The sequence below is a fragment of the Schistocerca piceifrons genome, chromosome 3 (assembly GCF_021461385.2).
Source record: "Schistocerca piceifrons isolate TAMUIC-IGC-003096 chromosome 3, iqSchPice1.1, whole genome shotgun sequence".
Lineage (NCBI taxonomy): Eukaryota > Metazoa > Arthropoda > Insecta > Orthoptera > Acrididae > Schistocerca > Schistocerca piceifrons.
Genome location: NC_060140.1, coordinates 83,132,939 through 83,148,933, shown reverse-complemented (window position 1 = coordinate 83,148,933; position 15,995 = coordinate 83,132,939). Strand labels below are relative to the sequence as shown.

The following is a 15,995-nucleotide window of genomic DNA, read 5'->3' as shown; positions in this document are numbered from 1 at the left end:
AGCTGCAACGCCAGCATTAACGAGCGGTCTATCACTATAATCATATTTTAAAGAGCTCGTGAGTGCCGCTAAAGAGGCACGCATTTCCACTTAGAAAAATTCACGCTTTCTTCAGTATCTCGTCTGATACGAGAAGAAAGGATATTAACCATGTAACAAAACTAAATGCCCGTACGCGTACCATAACTAGCCCAGTTCCTCTTTTTAATACCTCCTTGAATCGTTCAGGAACGTATGTTGCTCGGTTGCAGGTGTTCAATCAACCGAATGGCTTGAGAAAACCCAGGCAGAAGCCACACAAAGCAAGGATTTACGTTAAAATAACTAAGTCCTTTACCGGTAATGATTTTCTTAATCTTTAATAAACCCTCACTTGTCTCACTGAAATCTAATCACAAGTAGAGGGGAAAGATTCATAACTATAACAGCACGCGAAACATTCACCAAAGTCAAACAATATGCCACCGAGGTAGCAATCTGTCACTCGCGTGAACTTCTGTCTATTCTACACTGCGGGAAAAAGTAGTACATCTAGAAAGACGACGTCGATTTTGGTCCGATGACGTAAACTCAAGAGCGAGCAGTGCTTTTGGTGGGGGAAGCGGCCTTTCCCAGAAGAACCCTGCCACTGGCCTACAGGGGCACCCAAAATCACTTGCCCGTTACCTGCCTAGCGGTGTAGATCAGCGAGCAGTGATAGACGTCGTTGTGTTCATGGGATCTTAGCTGCCAGTGTCAGACAATTAATTTTGTATACTTACTGATGATATACTTCGGTATCCGGAAGTGATGGATAATCGCCCTGCATTGCATGGAAATGTGCAGAATATGGAGAAGAGGAAGTATTTGCGGAGTAACGAGCGTTCAGTCGTCTCTAATGTTACAACATCATGTGTTAAAGTGGCGGCACAAAAGAACTATGGGCTAATGTTACCAGTCCCAATCAGAGGGCAGCAATTTATGCAAACGTCAGCCTCGCCACAATAGGACGCATAAGGAAGAAACGCAAAAATAAACCGCGTGGTTTACTGCAACCGCCACGAAGGAAAACTGATAATTTTGGGAGGAGACTCATCGTTATAGGTAGTTTCACAAAATCGGTCATTCGGTCATTCGACAAACGATGGAGGACTTTCACATAAACCAAAAAATAATGACGACATCATGGACATTACTTACCGCCGTCAAAAAAAAAAATCTGTTTTCTTTGGCTGAAAGATGTTTTACGTAAGACACAGCGTAAAATGGGATTTACCTGGAAATTTCTAGCTTTTAATAGAAACATAAAGTAAGAACAAGGCTTAAATTCTACAGATTGATTGCACCATACGGGGTTCGTTTTACGAATAGCAGTAGAGGGTACATACATTCACATGAACAGGCATTCGGTTCTGTATTTGTAGCAGAATCCTGACTTCCGTTCCTGCGTTAATATTAGTTACTCTATAATGTTGTGTTTCGGAAGAAGCTATCGTCTTTTGGATTCATTATGGTCTTAGCGCATTTGTCTAAAAATAAACGCTGCCAGGACGTATCTGTACACGGCGTCGACAAAGATTTAAAACGCGCTTCGCGGCAGGACCGGTACTAAGTTGTGCAACAGCCTGTAGAAGCGCCTCGTGACGTAGCTGGGTAGGCAGAGTGGGGACTCGCTCGCTCGCTCTTCAGTTTACCGACAGACATATTCCGCCTGGAGGACAGTAGATGTGCTGATAATGGTTTCAGCGCCATCCGCCAACAGTTAACGTAGTGGTATAGCTACCAGAGCGCCATCGTTTCTACTCTTTAATACGGAATGCTCACAACCAGAAGGCTCGGTGTGGCGCAAATATGTGAAGCAAGCAGGCAACCAGGTCACGGAAGCGCTCTCGTGCTTCCTACAGCCGACTGAGCGAATTTGAAAGGGGCCAATTGTCGCCTTTCCAGTGGCGGGATGGTCGTTTCGGAGAAGTTCCACACAAGTTGGACGTGCTGCATCAGTTGTGCACTGATGCTCGTGCCAGTGGTCACGTGAACATTCTTGCACCCGTAGACGAGGTTCTGGACGTCCAAGCAGTACTGACGCCTTCCAGATAGTCGTATTGTAAGGGCAGCAGTGGCAGATCGTACAGCTACCACAGCACAGACAAGAGGGCTTGTGAGTCCAGACGAATCAACACGATTTGTTGGGAACCGGTTATCAGCAGCGGGACTACGTGCCCGCGCACCTTCAGCCCGTCTTCACTCAAGCTACAGCATCTGCGTGCATGGCTCGACTGGCATCGTCAGAGGTAACTTGAAACATGGAATGGTCTTCAGAGATGAAAGCATATTCCCCCTGCACACAAGTGACGGTCGTTTGCGTGTACGACGTACACTTGGTGAGCGCTGTCTCGTAGAGTTCATTCGTCGAAGACACACAGGCCCCATCCCATGACTTACAGTGTGGGGTGTGATAAGTTACAACTATCGTTCACCTTTGATGTTTCTTGAGGGACAGTAACCAGCGCTCAGTACCTGTAGAATGTTGTTAGACCCGTTATTTTGCCCTTGTTTCAACAGGAAGGTGATGTGTTGCTCCAACAGGATAATGCTTGCCCACACACTGCCCGTGAAACTCAGTGTGCTCTGTAAAACGTGCAGCAACTTCTCTGGCCAGCACGATCTACAGACTTGCCTCCAGTCGGCCACGTGTGGGAAATGATGGGACGAGAGGTGATTCGTGCGACACATCAATCAAGAACTCTTTCTCGTGAACTGGTCGAGCAGGTGTGGCATAACTTATTCCATGACAGTATTTCTGTACTATCGACTGGATGCCAGATCCTGCATTGCAGCCCATGAAGGTTACACAACGTACTAATGTGGGTATTTCAGCACGGGTCGATACCTGGTAAGTCAAAATCGCTTGTGCTATCGATCCGCAAATATAATAATTTCAAGTACTTCATACGCTCTGTTACAACAATAAATCTTGTGTGACCTGGAAACCTCTAAAAGAGTGTACAATTTTTTCCGACAGTGTATATCAAGAATGTTTCTAATTAAGCTTGAGTTCAAATTACGATAACACTTCGTAGCCATTCAACAGAAGAGGTCACTCAAATCGAAACTATTAATCACTTCCAGCAGTATTCAAAATCAACATCACTAAATTTCCAGGTAACGAATACATCATTGCGCGACTAAAGATCCCTAACTAACGTCAGTTTCAATACACCATTGGAGAAGAAATTCCCAATAGGCACTGCACACATTTGTACATGGCCAAATGCATCTTAGCACTGTCTTTCTTAATACAAATACAAAATGGTTCAAATGGCTCTGAGCACTATGCGACTTAACTTCTGAGGTCATCAGTCGCCTAGAACGTAGAACTAATTAAACCTAACTAACCTAAGGACATCACACACATCCATGCCCGAGGCAGGATTCGAACCTGCGACCGTAGCGGTCACGCGGTTCCAGACTGAAGCGCCTTTAACCGCACGGCCACACCGGCCGGCACGTCTTTCTTAATATTTGATGTAAGTTAAATATTGGGCCGTGCGATTATGTGGTCCTTGACGCCTGCTACATTCTGCCGGCCGGTGTGGCCGAGCGGCTCTAGGCGCTACAGTCTGGAACCGGGCGACCGCTACGGTCGCAGGTTCGAATCCTTCCTCGGGCATGGGTGTGTGTGATGTCCTTAGGTTAGTTAGGTTTAAGTAGTTCTAAGTTTTAGGGGACTGATGACCTCAGATGTTAAGTCCCATAATGCACAGAGCCATTTGAACCATTTGCCACATTCTCGCCCTACCGTCGGGTATCAGCTGCTGATAACCGGATGCTCAATCAACCGATCGTTATTCTGACAGCGGGTGATGTGATATATAATACATCGTGCTTCCTGCGACGTATTTCTGAAAACTATTAAACACAGAATTTCCCCCACTATGGACCATGGCTGCACTCTTAGCTGGCTCGGTATTAAATATCATCTTCAAGCGACCATGTCGCGGGGATGCCTCGCATAATAAATTAATGTGGTTTCGATAACACTACCCAACAACCATTTTGCATATGGCGTGTGATATATCAACGTATATCTGTTCGGTGAGTAAAACCCGAATCTTCCTTTCAAATGTCATAGCACGTAAGATTTCAAGGCTTTCTTTTTGCTGTGCGGGCCTTCATTCATTTCAAAGAAAAGTTTTGTAATTTGAGTGAAGCAAAGCTGATAGAAGGTATTTCTGCTGGACCATTAATAAAAACTGATGAAAGATCCACCATTTAGTACCAAACTTACAAATATCGAATTAGGTGCTTGATTCTCTTCCAACTGTGTTGTTGGTGAGAGGGGGGAGCGGTTGAGGGTCTGTTTTGGCAACAGAAGAGATGATAACTATATTGTCATTAAGAATGGTATGTTACATAGCTGTAAGAAGATGAGGTGCAGAATGTCGCTTAAAGTTCACTTTTTACATTCACACCTCGATTTCTTCCCGGAAAATCTGGGAGCCGTAAACAATGAGCTTTCACCAGCACATCCGTACAATCGTTCAAATGTCTCCAAGCACTATGGGACTTAACATTTGAGGTCATCAGTCCCCTAGAACTTAGAATTACTTAACTAACCTAAGGACATCATACACATCCATGCCCGAGGCAGGATTCGAACCTGCAACCGTAGCAGCAGTGCGGCTCCGGACTGAAGCGCCTAGAACCGCTCGGCCACAGCAGCCGGCCATTCGTACAATGAAGAACTATAATGAAGGCCACTGAAACCCTTCGATGACGGGCGTCTGATGCTGGGGTCTTGCTACGGAGTGTGATGAAACGGAAAACAACAAAAGAGCATCGTTGTTGCACTTTTCGAATACGCAAGATGATTAAACTTGAATTAATTTAGACCTCCTGTTGGCATGTCCATATAAACATATTAAATAATACTGAGTTCTAAAGTTCTAAATATGTATTTCCTGCTTGTTCTGTTAATGGTCCGCGGCTTGTGGTCGTGCGGTAGCGTTCTCGCTTCCCGCGCCCGGGTTCCCGGGTTCGATTCCCGGCGGGGTCAGGGATTTTCTCTGCCTCGTGATGACTGGGTGTTGTGTGATGTCCTTAGGTTAGTTAGGTTTAAGTAGTTCTAAGTTCTAGGGGACTGATGACCATAGCTGTTAAGTCCCATAGTGCTCAGAGCCATTTGAACCGTTTGAGCCATCTGTTAATGTTCGCTAGAACTGTTCTGGTTCTATTGTGTATCTAGCAGCGGTGACGTGATAGAGAAAAAGTGATTTTACTAGTGAATTCAGCATCCCCAAATTACATTGAACCATTAATTTACGAACCAGATGCTGAAAAAAAGTGTAAGTTTGTTTGTAATCGGACCGTTCCATCGTACCTTGCAGCTTAACGCTTGTGTGCGCATGCAGTACGCAGTTTATGCGTGACATGTTTTCTCTAGATATTGAACAGTCTATTTACGAAGTTTGTCCAGAAAATTCCCCGGAACGCCAGAAGATGGAGTGGCATAGTTTGTGACCGGAAGTAACGAGCGCAGGACGTGCAAACCGTGCCTGTTGTGTGGTTGGCAGTTCCAGGCAATTGGCCGCTACAACTCCTTCTCCTAACATCTGAATGACAGTCCTCTACCAAAGCGTCCAAACACACGGAATGTATAGCCCAACGCAATGAACAGCAGCTCTGCCTAGTGCACGGAGGACATGCCAGGAGCAAGCAGCTAGGTGCAGGCTATTTCCCGGAGGTCGCTGTTAACGCCTCGTCAATAACGACCTTGTGAAGCAGCGGCCGCAGTGATTTTCCGGTTGTGAAGACTGCAGCTGCCTAATCAGAATGACAAGTACGAGGCGCACAGTACAAGCGGTGTACTGATCCGTAGCACCGCTCACCCACACACGGCTCAATACTCAATACATTTTCTTCCGGGAACTGTGTTACCTCCAATCCATTAGTACTGACATGTCACCCAGCGATTTTCTTATTTTATTATACCTGAAGAAATTCCTGTCCCGGCAATATTCTGTTAGGGACAAATAGTTCCAGATTGTTTTCACAAATTGGTTCCTATCCCGGACGGCAGACTTCTATGACACAGGGCTTCAAAAGTTAATTCTGTATTATGATAAGTATCTCAGTTCCGGATTACATGTATTGATGTGAAGATCAGTAACTGTTGCAGCCCGGTTAGTGAATGTTTCCTGCAGGCTACGGTTTCTTTTTGCTGGTGGTCCGAGGAATATACAAGTTCATCTACATACATTCTCCGGAAGCCATTGTATGGGACTTGGTGGAGGGTATCCCTTTCCAGTTCCGCTCGCAAAACCCATTCGCTTGTATGCCTCTGTACTAGCCCTAATCTGCTCTATTTTTTCCGTTCACAGCTTGTGATCTAGTAGCCAGCGGTGCTGCCTCTGGATCACGGAGTCCTGGGTTCGATTCCCGTCCGGGTTGAGGATTTTCTCTGCCCGAGGACTGGATGTTTGTATTGTCTTCATCATTTCATCATGATAATTCGTGACAGTGGCTAGATTGGACTGTGTAAAACATTGGGACTTTGTACGGGCGCTGATGACTGCGTAGTTGAACGCCCCACAAACCAAACATCATCATAATCTATTTTTACTTACGTTGGAGGCAGCAGAACCGTTTAGCAATCTGTCGAAAACGCTGGTTCTCTAAACTTTATCAATAGGTTTTCGCAGTAAGATTGTCTTCTTGCCTCCAAGGATTCCCTTCTAAGCTGACCTAGCATATCCGTAACACTGACGGAATCGAGTAGTAGTAAATCTAGCAGCACACTTCTGAATTGCTTCGATGTCTTCCTTTAATCAAACCTGTTAGGGATCACAGATATTGAGCAGTATTTGAGGAAGGATCCCACAAGTGTTGAGTACGCTCGCACCTTCGTAGATGCGTAATGTCGTACCAGAAATCACCCATACACATTAGTCGCCATTCGCCATCCCTGCAACTGACCTCATGTGCTCGTTGCATTTCCAATCGTGTCGGGCCTGGTGGTTTAGTGGTTAAGCGCTTGCTAGGAAACCGAGAGGTCTTGGGGTCGAACTCCGGTAGAACGACAGAAATTTTCAGTTTGCCTTTAACCGATCATTCACCTTTCAACCATTTGAGTAGTCACCAGGAACGACACGCGGATCGGATTCTAAGTTAAACTGTAGGTAGCCCTTACCAGGTTGGATAATACAGTAGACTGGGGTCGTGAAAGTTCAAGTCGCAATGAGCGTCCACTGGAAAGACTTACACCGGGTCGTTGAACCACACCACGTTATTATGATGTCATTTCGCCGCGTGACTGAGTCAAGTAGAATGCAGTTATTACTGTATTCGAACACTGTGTTTTTCCTTCGCATCCGCATTAACTTACAGTTATCCATGTTTAAAGCAAGCTGACCTTCATCGCACGAAATTAAATTCTATATCTTCAGCCGTTCAACGACGAAAACTTCCTCTGCACAACGACACGATCTGCGCATATTCTCAGACTGCTGCTCACCGTATCCGACAGAACGTTTATGTACAAGGTGAACAGGAGAGCTCATTTCGTGTCTGTCATAAACACTCTCCCTCCAGGAGAACCTACTGGATTGCATTCTATTGCTGAAAAAATATGTGAGCCGGCCACGCTTTAGAGAAGCTACTTCGTACGCTCCGATCTTCTTTAAGACTGCACAGCAGTGCTTCCGAAACGTTGTGTCGCAGGGCCTGAGGAGTCTCCGCTGGACTTTAAGGACAGCGCAAAAATATTCCAGTATCGAACACCGGCTGCAAAACCAGTGGATACACAGAGGTCAACTAGAAATCTAGTGACTTACGTCCGCGATCCGTTGTAAGGCTTTTGACGTGTAGCTATTACCAACTAACGGATATTTGGTGAATATTGTATCGTAAAGTAAACTCCTTCAGTGAATGTTAGTTTATTAAAATTTTATGTGAGAATGTGTGTGACGAATACACGCCTTTGTTATGCTATTACCACTCACGATTTCTAGAGAGTCGCACAAGAAATGTACTCTCTTTCCGAAGAAAAAAAACAAGAGTGTCAAAGACTTCACGTATGCGGATGTCGTGGTTAATCTAGTATACTTACGCAATATCTTTGAGAAGTTCGATGAGTTGAATCTTTCGCGGCAAGAACTAACCATTCACGACTTAAAATAAATCATGCTCAAACTTGTTGAAATACACGGCTCTTTTTCAGTTAAGGACCGCTGGTGGACAACGCAAAGGAGAAAAAAAGAATTACTGTGGAAAAATATTAATGAAGGTTTGGAAAATCTACAATTCCTTCGAATGAGTTTCTCGACTGCTGGACATTGTCCTCTGTAGTCTTTGTCGACGGCCTTCCTTCCGGAACACCGTCACCCATGTTATCTTTGGCATTTTCCCTGGTTACGTCAGTTTAAAATCTCCAGTCAAACTGATTTCTCATTGAGTATAACAGTTGTTTCTTAAGATCACATATAGGACTGATTTGAAACATACTTTCAAACACTTAATATAGAGAAAGTCACTTGCATTCATGGCCTGTTCACAGCCATAGTTTTATCTTTATCTTCAAATGGCTCTCAGTACTATGTGACTTAACATCTGAGGCCATCAGTCCCCTATAACTCAAAACTACTTAAACCAAACTAACCGATGGACATCACACACATCCAAGCCAGAGGCAGAATTCGAACCTGCAGCCGTAGCTACCGCGCGGTTCCAGTCTGAAGCGCCTAGAACCGCACGGCCACAGCAGCCGGCCATAGTTTCATCTGAATTTACTGTTATAGAAGAGGAAAATGTTATCGATCTCTGTTGCAAACAGTACACTGAAGTCAAAAACTGGGACATGGAACTTCATAATTGTTGGATATCAGTAAAAGATGAATATGGACTACTCAGTGGCAAAGCTTAACGAATATCTAAGTCCGTTTGCTACATCGTATAGTACGTACAAAGCTGCGTTTTTCGTGGTCGCTGTAGTGAAACGTAACTATTGTATGAAAACTATCATGAGTCATGATGTGGAGATAGCACTATGCTGTCTCACCCCGAATCTGAGATTTCATTACTAATATTAAAGACAGATTTGTCGAATAAAATTTCTGTTAATTAAAATATATATTTCACTTATTATTACGTTTCAAAGCTAATGTAACTGTATCAATTGCATACTTCAGCTGCATCAGATTAGGGCGGCCAAGAATTCACTTCGCGAGCTGTGCCCTGGAACGAGTACCATAGCAAGCAGCTTCGGTGCACATTTCCCCCACTGTCACACAACGCTGCCTGAGCGCGAGGTGGAGGAAGAGGGAGAAAATGTGAACACGCCGCATTTAAATGGCAGGGCACTCGCACTGCATCCGACTTGGTTTTGTATTTCGCAGCAACATAGAGCACAAATAAAACAGATCTTCTGCATTATTTAATTCTTATTGGCGCACTTTGGCATATGGACAGACACAGACAATTTCAGAGATTTTCGTACTCAGGTTGCCACGTCATCGCGACTTATTTAGTTTCATAAACGGAAAAAGGTCTGACACACAATTACGTCGATTGAAATATTGTAGCACTTTTGCAACCTCATTATGGAGACATGGAAACTCTACCTGAGAAAAACAACGTAGATGTCCTGGACTGTTTTAACGTGAAGCATTTATCATTCAAACAAGAATTACTTTGCAGATCAGTCAGTTACATCTGCATATGCACAGGGTCGCTTTCAACTGAAACAGCAGACGGTCTCGAAAACAGCTCGAAAATAGATAGATGTAATATTGGCAGTGTCCTCAAAACTACTCGGAAACCATCGATGTAATGTTTTCAAGGTCACAATGAATTCTTCAAATCTTTTTCTTTAACGGCAGTGAGCTTAGGGTACTGGACTGTCTTTTCAGAATGAGCCCTTTCTATAACGCTATTTTCTTTTTAAATGCATCCCCAATCAAATCAGAAAGAAGTTATTTCACACTTTGCAATGTTTTGCAATGTCTCACTGTGGGCAGTGTCTTACTGTGGGCAGCGTCCAGTCAAATCCACTTAAAATGCGAGGTCTGTAATCCATTCCTAATGACCTAATGTTCGTTCCAGCACTCTTTTTTCCTTCGTCCGGACATTCCCTTGACTTAAGCAATGTCCTTTGCAATAAAATATAAAATCTCCATACTCTTTGTTCAACTCCATCGCAAACTGGTGCAAATGAGAGTGCAACTTCAGAAATTTTACTATTCATATCACCAATTTCTTCACGTGGTGCACGCCTGCAAATTTATTGCGAAGTGCTACTTGATGGCCCGCATCTCGTGGTCGTGCGATAGCGTTCTCGCTTCCCACGCCCGGGTTCCCGGGTTCGATTCCCGGCGGGGTCAGGGATTTTCTCTGCCTCGTGATGGCTGGGTGTTGTGTGATGTCCTTAGGCTAGTTAGGTTTAAGTAGTTCTAAGTTCTAGGGGACTGATGACCATAGATGTTAAGTCCCATAGTGCTCAGAGCCAGCCAGCCAGCTACTTGATGTACAGAACGATGAATCGTGTTTGTCAATCGTAATTTTATGCGTGGTATTGTAATATATTTTCATAACAATAACATATCTGGAGTACCCGTCGCTTATGCGACTGCATTATATATATATATATATATATATATATATACTTCTCATCTCTCTCTTCTGTCATTGCCAATCATTTTTAGAGTCTAGTGACAACAGACCGCAAGACTGCAAACAGCCCCTGGACCTGTGAATGCCCTTCGTGTTACGAACAAACAGCGAAGGGTAAACAGCACTGACACAACGGTTCTGCCGAAGTGAAGAGAGTCGTTCCGACCGAATAACGCCACACCGCAATACTATATGAAATGTCGCGTTTGCCACGCTGTACCAAGTACTTTCGGGAAGGAACAAACAAAGCCGAGATAGGCCGAGCCTCGGCCAGGGTGGAAATTGAGACACCGCGGCCGGCCCTGTGTTAGATGGACTAATGCCTATAGTTACGGTACCGCAGAACAAAGTCTGGGATATTAGAGGCGCTAGCAACTAAAGAAGTTTGTGAACCACTAGTCTACGGACTTACTGGTAGGTTGAAATGTTGCGCCGAAACTACATGTACGTCAACATCTACTGTATACTCTGAAGCTACTTTACGCAGGGTGACGGAGAGTACTTCTATAATCTCTATGTTCCCCTGCCCCTTCCCTGTTTCTCTGCCTCGTGATGACTGAGTGTTGTGTGATGTCCTTAGGTTAGTTAGGTTTAAGTAGTTCTAAGTTCTAGGGGACTGATGACCATAGATGTTAAGTCCCATAGTGCTCAGAGCCATTTGAACCAACCTTGTCCCGCAGTTACACAGGGTCAGCCATCGTTAATCGGATTTGGCATGTTAATGGTTAAAGGGTGGCCGGATGCCCTTCCTTCCGCCACCCCATACCCCCCAGGATGGAATTAGTGTACCGCAACTGTCTGCGTCAAGTGTAATCCATGGAATAGTGCGAAAATGTTCAGATGTCTGCGAGCCGTGTAAATGAGGCGGAACTTGGGGACCAGCCCGGTATTCACCTAGCGGGATGTGGAAAACCGCCTAAAAGCCACATCCAGGCTGGCCGGCACATCGGCCTTCGTCGTTAATCCGCCGGGCGGATTCGATCCGGGATGGCGCGCCTACCCGAGTCCAGGAAGCAGTGCATTAGCGCTCTCGGCTACCCTGGCGGGTCTTTCAGTTGTTAATATATGGGATATAGGAAATATAATGTTAGGTGCTGGAAATTTGATGCTTTTTCTGCGCGTGTGCGTAGTTTCCAACAATGCCGACTAACTGCAGAGCTGCAGTGAAAATTAAAGTGGCCTATGCGCAAGACTGAATTTCTGGTTGCGGAGAAGAGACCGTTGTGAGCATCCATGAAAATATGAGTGCAGTGTATGGTAATGACGCAGCTGATAGGAGTGGTGTTGGGAGATGGCTAAGGATACAGGATGGTTATGATCACACTTTCGCTACCTGATAGCTCCTCCGTGAGAAACGAGTGATAATAGGACATTCAAACATTTGTAAGGACTTGAGGTAGAAAAATAAGGAATGAACCATTGAAAGAAACACATTATAACTTCCATACAAGAGGGTGACAGTTGATTATGTTTACGTTCCAGGTTACAAGCGTTATTCAGTGTGATGACCATATGAATCCACGGCCGCCTGGCACCCCACCAGAGATTTCTCTACAGCTGCCCGAAACAACGGGCACAACTCGTGTACTGATGAAGATCACACATTGCGTCCAGTATTCCCAGCCGTGGCAACAGTAACTTCTTCAAAAATTTGTGGAGCAATTGGCCATCGACCTCTCCCGGTAGCAATTCCCAAATCGCCAGTTAAATCGAACTTCCGAATCATATCCTTCATCCCCAGCTCGGAAAGAGACCTCTCCGTATTTCTTTAACGTGTCGATACTCGCGAAGAACAGCAGTACTGTTGCTGTTATTTTGATAAAACATATTTACGAGTAAAGCCCCTATAACCGCGTCCAAGTCCATAGTGACTGTCTTCAACTGTAATGCACACTGATGCTTATGATTGAATCCTGTTCGAGTACCGGCACCTGATGGAACGTTATGACAGCAACGTTACCAACAACACAAATCCTGCAGCGCACGGTTTAAACATCGTTCCTATAAAGTTGGCTACCCGTTCGGAAGACAGTTTTCCGTCTACACCAGCTCAATTAGCGAAAGTTTAATTACAACCACCCTGTGTTTCAGGCGTCGTTGGCAGCGCAGAATCTGAGCTCCGTGATCTGTCACGTTCGGTACGTCCTGTCAAAACCATTGATCCCATGCAATTATTCGTGTAGACCGGCGCACCACAGCTAGCAATCGGCGAGAATTGGAAGCGCGAGCGCAGTGACTGAGACTCTTGGATATTTAAGAGGGATTGTATGAATTCTCACAGGAAACCACAAGATTTAAAGAAAAGCCTTTTCGTGTGGAATGTTGGCGCAGTTTAAACCTGGGTGCCTCACTTTGAGCCGAAACAAAATTTAGTCACTGGACTGGCATCACCCGCAATCACCAAAAAATAAATTCAGGGCAGCTCCCTCTGCTCGCAAAATCATGATGATTATCTTTTCGGATACTGATGACGTCATATATGAGAAGTCAAATGAAAGTATATGGTTCCAGAGATATTTCCAAGTCTCAAATATCTATGATTTATATATGCAGACTAAAGCGATGAATGAAAATTACACCAAGGACGGCATTCGAACCCGGATCTCCAGCTCAGGAGGCAGATGCACTAACCACTACGCCACTGTAGCACAGTGGGTTTGCATAACTGCACGGACTACCCTAGCACGCCTCCCTCTTCAATCGAAACTCTCATTCACGACTCAGCCGATAAGGTATTCATCCTAAGCTCGAACATCATTGCACAGGCTCTCCAACTCTATTGGAATAGCACCTCAGCGTCGAATGAAATAGGAGATCCTCGTTTGAATCCCGGCCTTGATACAGATTTTCATTCACCGCTTTAGTCTGGATATATGCATCATATGTGAGAAGACTCTGGAGTAACTCAAGAACCGTTTTCGACGTGTTACTTCCGACAACAATCCAAAAGAAATCTTGTTCCAACGCGACAGTGCACGTCCCCATGTAAGTCTCAGAACCCGAGGACACATCGCCAAATTGGGTAGGACATTATTGCCTGACCCGCCCTCTAGCCCAGACTTGGCGCCCTTGGACTTCCACCTGTTTGGACCACTTGTGAATTCTCTAGGGAGGACATACATTGAAGATAACGATAGCATAATTCGCTCATTGAAAATCTGGCTACTAGCACGGGACAAGTGCTTTTGCGAAAGGGAATACACACTGTTACACAGCGCTGACGGCAGGGCCATATAACGTGATGACTAAGTTGAAAAATAGCAAGTGTAAAATAAATGTTGACTGATACTTTCATCAAATTCTAACTTTTAAGAATGAATATGTTCAGGGGAAGAAATGTTGGGCATTATTTACTAAATGATCCTCATATTTGAGATGAAGTAAAATGTTATCAGATTCCAAAATTTCGACAGCAAACTTCTCCGTCATGCACAGGTCCTCACTTGTACCGTCTGTCTCTGGAATTCGTTGAGCATCTCCGAAGAGTTAGCGCGCTTACTAAACTCTGCAGTGGCGAAATGCGCCGTTCTTCATTGGGCCTTGTCCATCTCTTTAATTAACTTCGTGGGGGTTCCAGACTGCTGAGTAATACTCAAAAATCTTTGGAACGAGTGTTTTGTAAACCACTTCTTTCACGGATGAACAACATTTGCTTGAGATTCTGCGAGCTAATTTCAGCCTGTCGTATGCTTTTCTTACACATACATGAGGCGTTCAAGAAGTAATACAACACTATTTTTCTCGATCGATTACGGTTGAAAAAATGCGGAGTTCGTTGTGGTACATCTCTGAATATTCCCACTTCACGCCCTTTAGTTTTATGAAGTTCCGATAGGTAGCGGCGCTATACGTCGCCTTTAAAATGGCATCTGTAACGGAGGTGCGTTCCAACCAGAGAGTTGTGATTGCGTTTCTTTTGACGGGAAACCGGAGCATCGCAGTTATTCGTAGACGCTTGCAGAATGTCTATGGAGACATGGAAGCGAACAAAAGCACGCTGAGTCGTTGTGCGAGGCATGTGTCATGATCTTAACGAGATCGCGCAGGCCTGTCCGATCCCATGCGTGCCGACCGGCCGCACACAGCTGTGACTTCTGCAGTGCTACCCTCAGGATATTAGACAAAAGATTTCAGCGTGTTCGTCGCCACAAAAATGCAAACGAACTTCTCCGTGACGACGCAAGGCCTCATACAAGTCTGCGCTCCCGAGAGTAGCTCACAAAACTTCGTTGGACTGTTATTCCTCATTCACCCCACAGCCCGGATCGCGCACCTTCCGACTTCTGTTTGGTCTAATGAAGGATGCACTCCGCGGGAAGTAGTACGTGAATGATTGGGAGGTTATGGTCGCAGCAAGACGTTGTTTCCGACGTCGACCAGTAGAGTGGAACCATGCTGGCATACAGGCCCGTGTAGTAAGGTGGTGTAAGGGCGTCGCACTGAACGGAGATTACTTTCAAAAATAGGAGTTTGTAAAGTGGGGAATAATACGGTGTAATGGGCTCTGGAATTAAACGAACCTGCTTTCAGAAAAAAATGTGTTACTTATTTAGCGCCCCTCGTAGCTTTATTTGCTCACTGCAGTTTAGCTCGCTCCGGACCATTGCAGCAGTTACTGTTTCCAGAGATTTGTCGGCAGTAGTGTGATCGAACCTGTAGTGGCTCCCTTGGCCTATTTATGCGAAGTATTTGGAACTCGGCAGCACGCCGATGCACTGTGTTAGAGTTGAGCCTACCTGCAGGGCTGCGGGAATCGGCTGAGAGTGTGGAGCGCGGATCGATGCGTGTGCTGCGTGCGAAGCGGCGCGGCTGTGTGCGCGGCGCGAATCGTCTCGTCCAAGCGCTGGGCCGGCACTGCACCAGGAGTAGCCGCCGGACTGACCTGCGCGGCTGGGCGACGCCTGGTGGCGGAGGCGGCGTGCGGCAGCGCGCACGCGCACCATGCCTGCCTGCACGGCTGCTCGCGAAAAAATAGTAGCCTGCCAGAGGTCATTGCGAGTCCTCAGAGAACGTGCGTTTGTTTATTTACCGTAACAGAACGTTCTCAGTGCACGTGGAAACGATGTCTCGTTGTTGTGGTCTCCAGTCCAAGGACTTGGCTGATAAACGCTACTCCATCATTTACAAAAATCATCATCATTTCAGTCTGCTTGGTGCATCCATCCCTTGGTCTGCCACTACAGTTTCACCTCCAACTCTCCCCTCCATTACTAAACTAACGATTACTTCGTACCTCAGGATGTGTCGTAGCAACCGACTTCTTCTTTTAGTTATGCTGCACCATAAATTTTTCCACAGTTTTATTCTTTACTTGCTAGACTTACAAAACTACTGTAGACTGCCATAGACTG

At 45.4% G+C, this 15,995-nt stretch overlaps 1 protein-coding gene across 1 annotated transcript in view; it reads right to left on the bottom strand.

Annotated features, from left to right (window-relative positions):
* Positions 1-15,509, bottom strand: part of LOC124789373 (tubulin polymerization-promoting protein homolog) — a 410,640-nt gene extending 395,131 nt beyond the window's left edge. The window contains exon 1 of the mRNA XM_047256705.1: positions 15,381-15,509. The gene's annotated coding sequence lies outside the window, so the exon portion shown is untranslated. The remainder of the gene's footprint in view (positions 1-15,380) is intronic.
* Positions 15,510-15,995: the final 486 nt, after the last annotated feature.